Raw genomic sequence first — 13,348 nt, 5'->3', positions numbered from 1 at the left:
TAATTATTATTAAATATTTTCTCTGCCGTTTCTGAGCCTCTTGAATCACTCCCATTCACCTTCCACCAGGCCACCAAATTAAATCACTAGATTGCTTTCTTGCTGCTTCATTGCCTTTACTTGAAGCAGTTATACAGCTGCGGGTAGAAGCTTCCTTGTCTTACATCTTCTGGTCTTAGAAAATAATTCTGTTTACCTGCGAGCTTCTAGTAACAGCATCTGCCCTTATGTTGAATGGACACTCACTGGAGTGTAGAGTTGGGATCTAAAGCTCATGGGACCATCTCTTTGGTAAGCTGATGGGAGTGTCAATGAAGGCAGAAGATCAGAAAACAAGAGACTTGATGTTCCGAAGTTGGAATTCTGTATTTTACGAATAGTGCTTTAATATTGCTCGTTCAGATGTATCCCTTATTTCAGAAACCAAAAATACCTGTATTCATTTCCTGGGAGTTTGGCCCTATCAGCCTCGGGTCCAGAGGACCCAGGTTGGCTGTCTATCGGAACCCACTGGCCTTAGCAGTGCCATCTGCTAATAGCACTGCACACCCTCTGCCTGCAGCACGCTGTGCTTGACAGGACATGGTGGGATAGAATGAGGAGGGAGCCAGGCAGCCCGAGCCCAGCCCTGTCCTGCAAGGACAGCCCTTTTGTTTCTCACCTGGTGCTTCTGCCGTATGATCAGATATTCCTTCACTCATTCATGCATGCAAACCTGCATGCGTGCAAAAGCCCGTGAATGTGAGGACAAGCCTGCAGCTGAAACTAAGCCATTGCCTTGCCTGTCTCATCACTGCAAGTAGCTTGGAATTGGTTGTTCGGGTTCTGAGGGCGTGAGCAGGAACGCTGCTCGGGTAAGAGCTCTGTGCAGGCTGCTCCCGGTAGCAGCAGCCCCAAGAGGCGTGGCACTTTGTGTAGGAGAGCCGAGGTGGCTTTGTCCCTGCAGCTCACGGCAAGAAGCTGCGTCAGGAAGGCAGGTGGAGGAGCAGGCCTACAAAGTGACCTTACCTCGGTCTCTTAGGCATCCCCTCCCTCCTGGGACAACACTAGTTTGCACAGGATGTGCAAACGCAGCTGGAGTTTGGCTGTGGCGGGGGGGATTACAGGAGCATTGTCTCTACAAGATAGTCTCCAGTATGGAGATGACATGGCCAAGACGTGCAGGATGCTCCCTGGGGGCCTTCAGAGCAGAGGAGAGATGTGAATAGGACCATAGGTCAGGAGGCAGTGAACAACTGCCGAACAAGAAAATGAGCAATAGCAAATACACAGAGGGTTACCATGAAAATGTCGAGACTCTTAAATAGGTTGGTTTGGAGATTTGGTTGTGGCTGGGAATGTGAGTTATTGTGAGCCTCAGAAATGAGGGGAGGGTGGGGTTGTCAGAGCAGGATGTGCAGGCCCCAGGATTTCCAAGGGAAGCAGGAAAGGCACGTGGGTGCACGCACAGTCTGGTCAGAAGGACTGGGCAGGGAGTAAACAGCAAGGTGGTAAAAGGCAGGAGGAGAGAAACTGCCTGCAGAAACTTAAATTAGGAGCATATATTTGCTATGACAGTGTGAATCCAAGCTAGTCAAAGAGCATGTGACTACTGAGAGCAGGCCCCCCAAGGTTAGGAAGACCATGAAATTGGTCTCTGAGATGCCTCTTGCAAGACTGATCAGAGTTTACTTGTCTGCGGAAGTACATCCCAATTGATGGGGAATTCACATTTACATCAGATGTCCCTGATGAAGAGCTTAGAAAGTCCAAAATTATGGTTGTGTGAAAAGTCCGCCCTCATCAGGGCTTTTCATCCAGCCCTATCATTGTTGAGACCAGATCCAAGCCACATGAAGAGCTTTGTAGCAAGGCAGCTGATGGATCCTTGAGTTGTCCTTGCCCTGCGTCTATGAGACATTCAGCAGTTGGCTGTGGGCAGAGGCCATGGTTGGTATTGGGTGAAGGGAAGCTGAGGAGCATTTCTGGTGGAAAAGGAGAAGAACACTGCAGCTGCTCAGTGCTGCAGTCTAGATATCATGTTGCCTTTCCAGCCCCATATCAGTTTGGTTCTGACTGTACTGCTTGTCATTTGTGTTCTAGATTACCACTAGCTTGACAGACTGTACAGATGCTGATGTGTTGACAATCTTCTGCTTGCCCAGAGCTTTTTTGGGTATATCATGGGAGTATAATCTGAAATTTAGCATTTTAAGTCCTTGTCATCCAGCTCATGCAATGGCAAATTGCCAGTTCCTTTAGAAAAAGATGAGCAAGAAATGGAGCCATTAGGACATTTTTGACAAAAGCAGACCTCCATCTGAAGCTCCCTTTCTCAGGAGTTAACAGAAATGTGTAAATTGCTAGAGTGCTGCTAGGCATGTTTCCAGGGCTCAGAGAAACATGACTGTACTGACTGGAAGAGCTGCCAGCTGAGTAAGATAGGCACAAATCCTCAAGTGCAGTGTTTCCTGCATTTCAGTTGTTTGGTTTTGTGTTGTTTTTTTGTTTTGTTTTGTTTTCTTTTCCTCTTTTAAAAGTACAAACATTAAACAACGGCATGTGTCACAGTGCAGTAGCACTCGAGAAATATTTTTATGGGTTATATTAAATTAAAAAATAACATGTTTAATGGAGTGCATGTGTAGGATAGAAGCAGTGAGCAGGCATCATCCACTCCTGTTTCCAGATGGCGATACTGAAAATTCAGCTTTGTTGAGTTCCTGCACTCTGTTCTGTGACACTGATGACTGTGGGTAGGTGTCAGCTGCTTCTGTCAGCTGTGTGGATCCACCTGGGAGTGACCATTCCCCACCACGGGTTGCCATTCTGTTCTGCACTGTGCTGCCCTTCCTTGCCTCACTGATCTCCCAGGCATGTGGCTGGAGGAGCAGGGAGGAGGTGAATTAGGACTAACAGGCCAGACGGACAGCAAAGCAGCATGCTTCCAGTAACTTTTGCTTCTGGTGGTGTAGTACATCATCCAAGTCAGGTAAGGGTAAATAGCCTGGGAACACTATCTCTGCCACAATTTGAAGGGTTGAAATACTAGCTATTAAATTCACACTAGATTGCTGAAAGTTATCTTCCTAAATGCATGTAAAAGTGAGACCAGTCCATCCAGTAAAGGATGGGCAGAAGTCATTAAGCACAGTCTGTGTGCACTGCTGGCCTCCAGTACTCAGACCATTTGCACATGAGTGGTCTGAAAAGACAGCAACTATGAGAGGCAAGCAAGCTTGGCTTGTGTCCTCTTGCCTGGGATGGGCCAGTTTGGCCATGGAAACTCTGATCCAGTTCCGCAAACAGCTGCAGCACTGGTCTTTTCAGGGCCAGGTCCTCCATTGGAAGCCAAAGAAAGGCCAGAGGACACGGGGAGAGTCCTAGTAGGGAGTCCCAGTAGGTCAGCAGTTTGGTGCCTGGACTCCTGCGTGCAGGGAGGTACTCCTCCAGGACACCTGACCACAAAACTTCCCTTGACACAAAATGTTTGCACCAAACTGTTCCTTTCTGCAGCTGGAGGGTAGGGAAGCATGTTGTGATACCTAGCACGGTGCATCATGGAATAGTGCTGGAAGCTGAAAGACATGTTTCCAGGTCCCTGCTCTGCTGAAGTCTGAGGAGAATCCTCTCTGACTGGGAAAAATTTCTGCTCTTTCCCCTGTGAGAGCTGTCCTCCCCTCTGGAAAGTGTTTAATTATGAAGACAGGACAAGAAGCCTAAGCCCAGAGTTCTTTGATCCCATATAAATACCTATATAAAGAGCATCAGTTCAGAAGTTGATTTCTCCCCATTCCTTAGTCAATATTTAAGTATTACTCCAAAATGGAGGAAGTTCAAATGAAGATAAGATAGAAAAGGAAAAGAGGTAGAAGCTTATTCAAAGGACTCATGAATCTACCACCAAGGACACTCTGCTCACTTATGACAAGTGTAGATATAAATCTCTGATGAGGTTTTTCACTGTCCAGAGACCCTCACTGACTAATAGGTACAAGGATGTACAATTCTACCTAGAAAGACTTTTGTAAGACAGACAGGGAGGCGTGCTAGTAGATAGCCTTAAGGATGCACCTTACATCTGGTAATGTATCAGATTAGTGGTAGGACTAAGTCTTGCTGGGCTGCAGGGATGAAATGGCTCCCAGCAGCTCAGCAGTGGTGGCTCTTAGCAGGTGGTTTTGCATCTGCTCCTTTGAAAGAAACTCGAGCACCTGCCTTATAAGTAGCTGTTGAATGGTGGTTTTAAGGATGTCAGAGAAGTGTAAATATATGCAGAAAGCAGCATTTTAACATCTTAATCTTCCTGCAATATTCAGTCCGAGTGCTGGTGAAATAAACCCCTTGGTGCAACCCCTCTGCCCATTGCCTATCCTGTAAGCAGGGTATGATCTTCATGCAGGATGGGATGGCCATGGTTTAAGTATTTCAGAAACCCTTGTTCTCTGCAAACAATACCTAGTGTCCTCACTCCTCTGTTGTTTCTCATCAGCTTCTCTACTCTGTGGCTGCCATGTGTTTTAATGCTCCAATTTTTTGGAGCATCTCAGAACAGGAAAAAGGCAGCCTCAAAAGCCTGTATTCTGTAGGCCCAGAAATAGGTGTTCAGATATTTTTAAGTTCCATCTTCATCATAACATCTTGCAAATGGACGTTCTGTCAGAATCCAGTGTCACACAGGAAGCTATTCATTCATGTGTGTGGAGCAAGCAAACTACAATGGATGAAAAAAGTAAGAGGCCTAAGATATAGCAGTCTTCTGGCCCTTACTTTAAATTTTTTTTCTTGTAATGAGCTAGAACATGTTCTACTTAGTTGTCTAGAGAACCTTTGATTCTTCAGGAGACACTGAGACACTCAGGAGCGGCAGCTGAGTGGGTTCACAGGAAAGTGTGGGAAAAATTATAATTGTATCTAAGCCAAGGAGTTATTGTTCAGGAGCAGGTCTTCTCCAGGTACCATGATTTTCTGGGAACGTTTGAGCTCCACAGCCTCAGAGATTCTGGAGGATCTTATATGATGCAGGCAGGAATTACATTTTCTTATTTGAACCATCCACAATTGATTATGCACATTGAAGCTGTAGGCATGCTTTTTTTCCCCTATTTTTCTTCTGCCTTCCCACATACCTGTTATTAGTGGTATTAGAGCTGTTTTCCTAAGATAGTTTTCCCTTTCCTTATGGCAAAAGATTTTACTCTTTGAACTTTCCTTGTCTGTGTGCTTTCTCTTTTCCATCTTTCCTCTCATCATCTTATCTTTGATGGGATAGGTCAGAAATGCACAACCTGCTCTTGTGCAGTACACCTGGTCTTTCAGGTGGTGCTATGAGCAGAGATGGATCTTGCTGCAACAGAAGATGGTGGCTAGCTGTGCCATGTCCACAGCCAGAGACAAAGTGAGAGTCAAGCAGGTGCTACATTCCAGAAGTTAAACTTGAAGTGATTCTTCAGTTTTGATGCGTAATACTTCATTAGTTGCTGCTATGAATATTTGGCAGAATAGTTCTATCATGTGCCTGGTGGTCTCTTCTTTAATATGCAGGTTTGTCAGGAATGTCCATTCATGCAGCTGTAGCTACAATCCATTTGACTGTAGTATTGTTAGCCTTGATGGCAATCTATCCTGTGTTACCACGGATCCTGATGTCCAACTTCGCTTCTGTCAGCCAGAAAAATAGTACAAGACTAGCAAAGCATCCATCTTGATCAGACTGTCATCCACAACAACAGACATCTCTGAATGTCTTTTGTGAAGTCAATGCTCAAGCAATTTTTGTAATTCACTTAAAATTAGTAGCTCATCACAGAAGCTCCATTTGTTCCGGTCAGTGCATGCCCTGTTAAAGACAAATGTAGAAGTATCAGTTTTATCTTCAGCTGTTCCAAACATGTTTGGTTTTTTTCTTCCCCTGCATGGGAAAACTATACACCTATCTCTTGCTTGTCTGAATGAGGTCATCTTTTCTAAAGCCCCCATGAACTGCAGATTCTAACCTTGGTCATCCACATCTAACACAGCATTTCATAGTGAGAAGGCAGATGAGAAATCAGGATCTCAGAATTACCTGCACTATTAACAAGACTGCTAAAGCCCACTCTTAGTTTCTCTTTCTCTCTCTCTATATATATGTTTTCCCCCAGAAACCCGTGCTGCACATGAATACCACGTGGGAAAATCAGGAATGTTTCAGGGTAGAGCGAAAAGCTAAGTTATTTTCAGTCTAGTCGGAATAAAATCGAAATAAAATGATGTGGAGCTACCTCAGGTTGTACAAAGCAACCTGGATTTAGAGTTTGAACTCTCAGAGAAAGGAGAAACAAACTTCTTGCAGTGGAGAGTGGGGAGGAGAAAAAGGGATAGAAGGTCAGGTAAAACAAGAGGAGCAGAGCTTGAGAGGATCTACAGTGGTCTTTGAATCTATAGGAGATTCAAAGCAAGCCAGGGTTTTAGGAGCAGAGAAGGCCCCTGAAGAGCCAACATTAGGTTGCATACTTATGCCACCTTGGCATAAACGGTGCCTCCTACTGCACCTCTGGTGGCAAACCAGATAAAGAATGGGAACTCTGTAGATTAACCCATTCCTGTTATCTGTAAACCAGTTTCTTTCAGCTCTTACTTCTGTGGTTAACTTGTGTAACCTGGATATTTCTATTGAAGAGAATTACTTACACCTTTGTATATTTGGGCAGAGTCTATCGCACATAGTTTTAAGGTATTGTGGCACACCATTGACCCTCCTTTCATCGATTGGCAGAAACCCAACATCAGGCGTGTTTTAGAAATGTAAGTAGCATACTGCCACCAAAGGCAGCCGTGTATAACAACATCCTGTTTTAGTAGTTTGTTCTGTTCATGCCCTAGCCGTACTGCTCTCAAAACTGGTGGGGCAAAATCATATGGAAAAAGTACCTCAGGATTAGACATGAAACCAAAATGGATGCCTCTGGGTGGAGGCAGCTTGAGCAGCATTGCTGCCGTGCTGTGGCCTGCCCACCTCTGCAACGCCTCTGCTGCTCTAGGAAGCAGCATGCCAAACTCAGCCAGCAACTGCAGGGTTTGGCTCTGCAGAGCGCACAGCCATCGCCTGTCATCAGGCATCTCTGCCTTGCCTTGAGAGCGCATCTCAGTGCGTGGTCTGCTGCTGTGCTGCATCTATCCAGTCAGTCAGTGAAGTGCTGTCGCTCTGGGTTCATGTAATTGGTGATGGCTCTGTAACTGAGGGGAGCAGCAGGTCTCCAGGCTCGGAGACAAACACTCCGGGCCTAGAGAAGTCTTCCTCCCCCTTGTCTCTCTGCTTGTGGAGTTCTAACACTTCCTTGTGTCGCGGGTTATGCCTGGCCTACTTTTACACATGCGTTTCTGAAGCAGTTATGACAGTCTCCTAGAGCTTGCACCGCCCAAGTGAGGAAACCCTTTGCTGCTGTTGCACTCTGGTGGGTGGCAGGAGTTGGCCTGCACCAGGCCCCAGCTCCATGCTTCAGGAATAACCACAGTCTGTGTCTGTCAGTGCCTCGAGCCCAGGGCATGACTCCACCACACCAGGCCGCCATGGTCTTCAGGCCTCTGCTCCCAGCCCAGGGGTGGGTGTTTCTGCAGGGAAGATTTCCTCTCTTCCCTGGGGGCAATGTTTGTGTTTGGACATTGCAATGATGTGAACTGGTATGAGGGATCCCAGGCTGGTGCTGCCCCTTCCCAGCACCTCATGGATACCTTGCACCCCACAGTAGGTGAAATGGCTTTGATGGGCAGTGATGGCAGTCACACCACTCCCATCACATTCCAGAAGGAACCAGAAAACAGGCTGTGTTTTTTCTTAACTTCTGCAAGCACCAAAAATTAAACACTGCTTTAAACAACTAGTTTGGATACTACCATGCCTAAACAGTAGAAGCCTGAGCCCCAGAGACCATGGCCCACAGGCTAGGTGCTTGGTCTCTATAGCAAATCAGGCACTTGTCAGGCTGAAGGGCTGTCCTGAGGCAGATGACGGGAATGCATCTTCTGGTAAGGGCTGGGTTGCTGAGCTGCCTCTGATGCCGTGGCCATATACAAGATGCCTCCATGCATGCAGGAAGAGTAGTATCACTGAAATGCACTGGATGCTGAGTGTGGGCAATGGGCAGAGCAGGAGCAGACAAGATCCGTGACCCTATTGTGCGGTCCCTGCTGGTGCTGCACTGACTTGTAGCTGCAGCCAAAGCCTTCACACGTGTGGGTGAACACACAGCTTTAATTAAGTTAATATCTTTTACACAGGCAGTGGTTGTTCAGAAAGGCTTCCAACCATGTTGAAAGGTGCACAGCAGGGAGATTAAGAGGTCTGTAAGAAAGCCCTGCAGGCCAGGATGGCTTGGGGCTCCATCTCTTCCACCATGATGTACCAAACACTGATCAACCAGGCTAAGAGCAGTCTGTGCAGCAGGTAGCACCATGTAAGTAGAATGCTGAACCATTGCAATATCTGTGTTATTTAAGAGACTTCCACCAAGAGCCCATTTATCTCCAGAATCTCAGATTATCTGATCCATTGTCAAATGTCTCCTCACCATGGCATCTTTGGGATGCCAAGGGCCATTCCCCTGGCCCCTCACCACACTCCATTCTCCTCCCAGGACCTCAGCATTTCATTCCTGGCTGTCCTCCTGCCTGCTGCACTATCCAAGCTGTCTTCAGTCTTTGTTCTCAGCTGGTGTGGCTGGGGAGTTCTCAAGGGCGCACACTCCTGTAAAGGACTCTTTTTCTCACAATCTGCAAATGTAAAGGGAGCTCATGTTTTGTGCCAAACTGCATGGTACCATGAAATACTGGAGTTCTTCAAATTTCTTTCCAATTCTTCCAAGATGGAAAACTCTCGGGACAGTTTTTATATTTCATGGTTGACTATAAATAGCTGTCACATAGCTGTCATTTGTATTCCCTTCAGGAGATTCTTAAGAAAAGGAATTAAGGCATCAAACAGCTTTGGTACATGATGTATGTGACTGAAAGCTTTTGTGCAAGCCTAAACGTTTTTTATTTCCTTTTGTATCACGGAATAGTCAGCTTTGCAAAGATGTTAGTGCAAGGTCCAGGCAGCCTGCAGGGCTGAACCGCAGGGATCTGGGGTGTCTGGAAGGTGACAGTAGGTATTGTTGGCTCCTCACAATCTTGCTTTTAAAACAAAGATGCGGTGTGTTCTAGGTTAAGGTGTTTGGTTTGGTTCTTTGCCACCGCTGCAAACATTCATACCGGTAGAGCTGTGATAACAAAATAGTTGTCCTGCCTGCAGATTGAACATTTAAAAGACAGAGGGGAGAACATTGCCTGCTGGAACATCTCAAACTTTTGGGAGAAAGGAGGTGAGGGGGCAGAAGCCTTCCACTGGCAGGCATCACAGTTTCTGCTCTGCAGATTTGCAGCCCTGAGGCTGCAGTGCTCTCCCAGTTCCCTCCCTGCTCAGTCCTTCCTAGGCAGGAATTGCAGGTGAAGGATTTTCTTTGGCTGCTTTTCTAATAGTTACAGATGGTTCTGTTCAGCAGAATGGAAGTACCAGAGGAGCAATACCAGCATTCCCCTCTCAAACCGTTGTAGTGCACTTGACATAAGGAACACAGAGGCGTAGGCAGGTCTCATCTGTTGTTATGACAGTCTGTGGGGTCATGTAAGGCTCTGCACTGGAGCTCGAGCTGCATGTCATTAGAGGGGTTTTGGCTCATGTGGGCGGTGAGAGCAACACCTGACTGAGTGAATCGTCAGCAGCTCAGCTGGAACGTGTGCCCTGGTGGGAAGCAAAGGCCACATCCCTCCGGTCAGTGCTGCCCACAGTCCCCCTGCTGCTTGAACACTTTGTCATGCTTTTCTCCCTACAGGCGAGCGGCCGTTCCCCTGCACATGGCCTGACTGCCTTAAAAAGTTCTCCCGCTCCGACGAGCTCACCCGGCACTACCGCACCCACACCGGTGAGAAGCAGTTTCGGTGCCCTCTCTGCGAGAAGCGCTTCATGCGGAGCGACCACCTGACGAAGCACGCTCGCCGCCACACTGAGTTCCACCCCAGCATGATCAAGCGATCCAAAAAGTCCAGCTCTGGTTCCTTGTGAAGGCAGAGCTGGCCCAGGAAAGGGAGCGGGGTGCAAGAGCCACAGCTGTGGCCCGGAGAGCAGCAGCAGAGGAGGCCCCGCTCACCATCAGGAAGCACATGTAGCTGATGTCCAAAACCTAAGCACTCGGCATGCTCAGCTCCTGCTCTCCAGCACTGGCTGGGAACAGCCATCTTGATGAAGGGGATAGCGGCAAGAGGGAAGGACGGGACCACCGCCCTCCCCAGTCTGTCGCGTTCGGACTGGCATACATATGTCCCGCGGGACGGTCCGGCCAGTGACACCACAGTAGCGTGACTCCAAGGTCTTTGTGATTGCTGTGTCATGAACATGTTTTGTTGAACAATGTAATGCTGCTTGTGTTTAGAGTCTGTCAAGTAAAACCACTTTCCGAGTCACATAAGTAATTCTCAGATATAAACTCCATAGCACATTGTAGAAGTCGGTTTACTTCTATCTCAGAACGATCCTTCATTTTAAAAGACTGTTAAGAGAAACATTACATGTGTTACTAATAGCATCTGATTGATATTCTGAAATAAGGTGAATTTATACTCAAGAAGACCTGTGAAACTAACCGGGTCTTTTTAATTTTTCTTTGTATTAACTATACTTTTGAATATAAGCTGCACTTTTCCAGTAAAAACATGTGTAATTCAAGCAGATACTTACAGCAAAAAACACCGACACAACAACTCAGTCATTTTCTGACCATATGTGTATTTAGCTCTGTTTCGTTTACCTGGAAAAATACAAGTTAGCCTACATAATGTGGCGGGGAGGATGAGGGCAGAAACATACGTCTCTCAATTGACCTATCTTTTCATTTGTCAATAAATACAGTACTGTACTATAGAAATGCCACTAACAGTGCTTTATTCTGCTGTGTTTTCTTTGAATGGATGCATAACAGCAGCTACCATCTTTATATAAACTGCTGCTTTTTTACAGGCTTTTTCTCTTCATACACTTGCCTTAAAGATTTATTCTCTTCATACACGTGCCTAACTCCTACCACGTCCAATGGGAGTTCCGTGTGCTTATGGAGAGAGTAGACCTTTCCTTAAGAGCACTCTGCTGATGGAAACAGCTAAATTTATTGTGAAGAGCGCTTCGAAAGGGCTCCTGTATCTCTTGATTGCTGTTTCTGTAGAGTATGAGGGAAAACCATGAGCTAATTGGAAATACAACACGGAAGATGTGTCCTAATATTCCTTCTGGCATCAGCTTCCCTGGGTACCATGCAATCGTACCTGTGTCATATGTGACACATCCAATACCGATCAAGGCAGTACTACTTTTAATTTAGTAGCTACATTTTCCTCTCTTCAAGGAGCAAAATGATCACTGAAGGGAAACTTTCAAATCATGATAATTTTCTGTGCATTTCATCTTCTTTATGTTAAAAGCATGAACCATACAAGGTTATTTTTTTCCCCCTCCCCAGCTACTTGTAGGGGGGAGAATTATGTTTACACATTATTTCTTCCAGAATCATTCTTTTTCTGTTCTGTTTTTACTCCTTCCTCCAGAAGAGGAAGGGGAGGTGCAGCCCTGCTAATAGAGACTTAGGGCCCAATTCATCTCGGGAGTAATCACACTGAAATCTGAAGTGTTTCCACTGCAGATGAATTTAGGTCATCCTGTAAAATTCTGTACATAAAGATCTTGTTAGTACACCTGCAGTTACAGTATCTTATTGTTTTACCTGATAAAAAGCTTGCTTCCTAGAAACAAATGTTAAGAAATGAACTCAGAGAGTAGAGTATTTTCTTCTACAGTTGTATAAGGCTTTCAGCATTAGAAATCAGTTTGCATATAGTGTTTTTACCTGTGTAGTTCTTGATAAATTCCGTCTATGTGAAGAGAACTGCTTTTAAGGCATTAGGGATACTGAGCAGCCTGTGGAGTAAAAGGGATGTGTTTTCTTCAGTGAAGACATCAGGAAACCAAGCACACTTTCTACCTCCGTTTCAGCTTTGTGAAACATTTATTTTAGAAACCAAACTTTAATTTCTGGTGTCCAAATTGAGTTGTAGGAACTCCTAACAAAAAGAGGTAGCCTCGGTATTTCTACTGATCTAGGAATACAGAAATCATTCTGCTTACCAATACTATTAACGCTGCCTTGTTGAGTGGTGTCAGGGCCACCACGCATCACCCAGTGAGATTCAGTGGAGCATGCACATTCATCTTCTGTCTTCTCTGTGAAGATCGTAGTAAGCTTTTGAGTCTGCCCCACAGTCTGGGTTGTTGCAGTTTTGTAGGACAAATGCAGTACTTAGAATGTTAAGGCCTGGTCCTGTGAAGTACACAACACCCTCACACGCTGTCAACCACAATGGGAAGTCACATCTGATAAGCAGCTCCTAAACCAATATGCAAATGTTTTGGTCACTTAGTTACCTACAGATGAAAGTAAATGGCCAGATTCATGGATCCCAGCTTCAATATTTGGGGTAGAATGCACATCTAAGGAAATGTCATCATTATTTCTTCCATTTCTAGAAGAATTAATGGGGGAGGGGAAGGTACTTAGGTCCACAGAAGAAGGGGAAAACAGATTTAGGTTGTTATCACTGATGACAACATCCTGTTTCTGAAAAAAGAAACAAAACCTGAAATAGTAACCAATTTGCTCTAATACATCCTGTATTTCAGCATAGGACAGACAGCATTAACGTGATTAATTAACCACTAGCAGAGGACATGGGGAATTATCAGGTGTAGGGAATTCATTTTATCATGATATTCATTAGGATTTTTAGTTGTTCTTCTAGTAAAGACAAAGAACGGATCTTTGAACAAACATGAACAAACTCCAAGTTAGTTTTCTGCATCTTGAAGTCAGGTTTTGAAGAGTGTTGCGATGTTTGAAAGAAAAGGAAAATCAAGTTCTCTAATACCATTCATACTTATTGTACTATTTTGGAAATAATTAATAGTGCTGAAGTTAGGACAGCTCCTCTCCTTGGTTAAGAAAGCCCATTACTATAGAGAAGTCGTGGCTTTAAAGGTATAGCTATTCATACTTCAACATATTTCTTTTTTTGAAACAGTTTTTCATGACCGTTATTACAGACCTGTTTTCAGTTTGCAGATGGACTTAGTCCAGCACACACCAGACTGGACATGTTCTTCAAAATGCTGTTTTACAGATTCATGATCTGTAACACTGTAAAATACCAACCTCCAGCAGTTTAATCAGTTTTATTTTTGTACAGTATTCGTATCCTTTATAAGTTATTTTGCTGTCCTGTTTTGTAAATCACATGAAATTGTAAAAAA

Source organism: Meleagris gallopavo, chromosome Z (genome assembly GCF_000146605.3).
Source record: "Meleagris gallopavo isolate NT-WF06-2002-E0010 breed Aviagen turkey brand Nicholas breeding stock chromosome Z, Turkey_5.1, whole genome shotgun sequence".
NCBI lineage: Eukaryota > Metazoa > Chordata > Aves > Galliformes > Phasianidae > Meleagris > Meleagris gallopavo.
The sequence above is the reverse complement of the archived record's forward strand: the minus strand, read 5'-3'. Positions refer to the sequence as shown.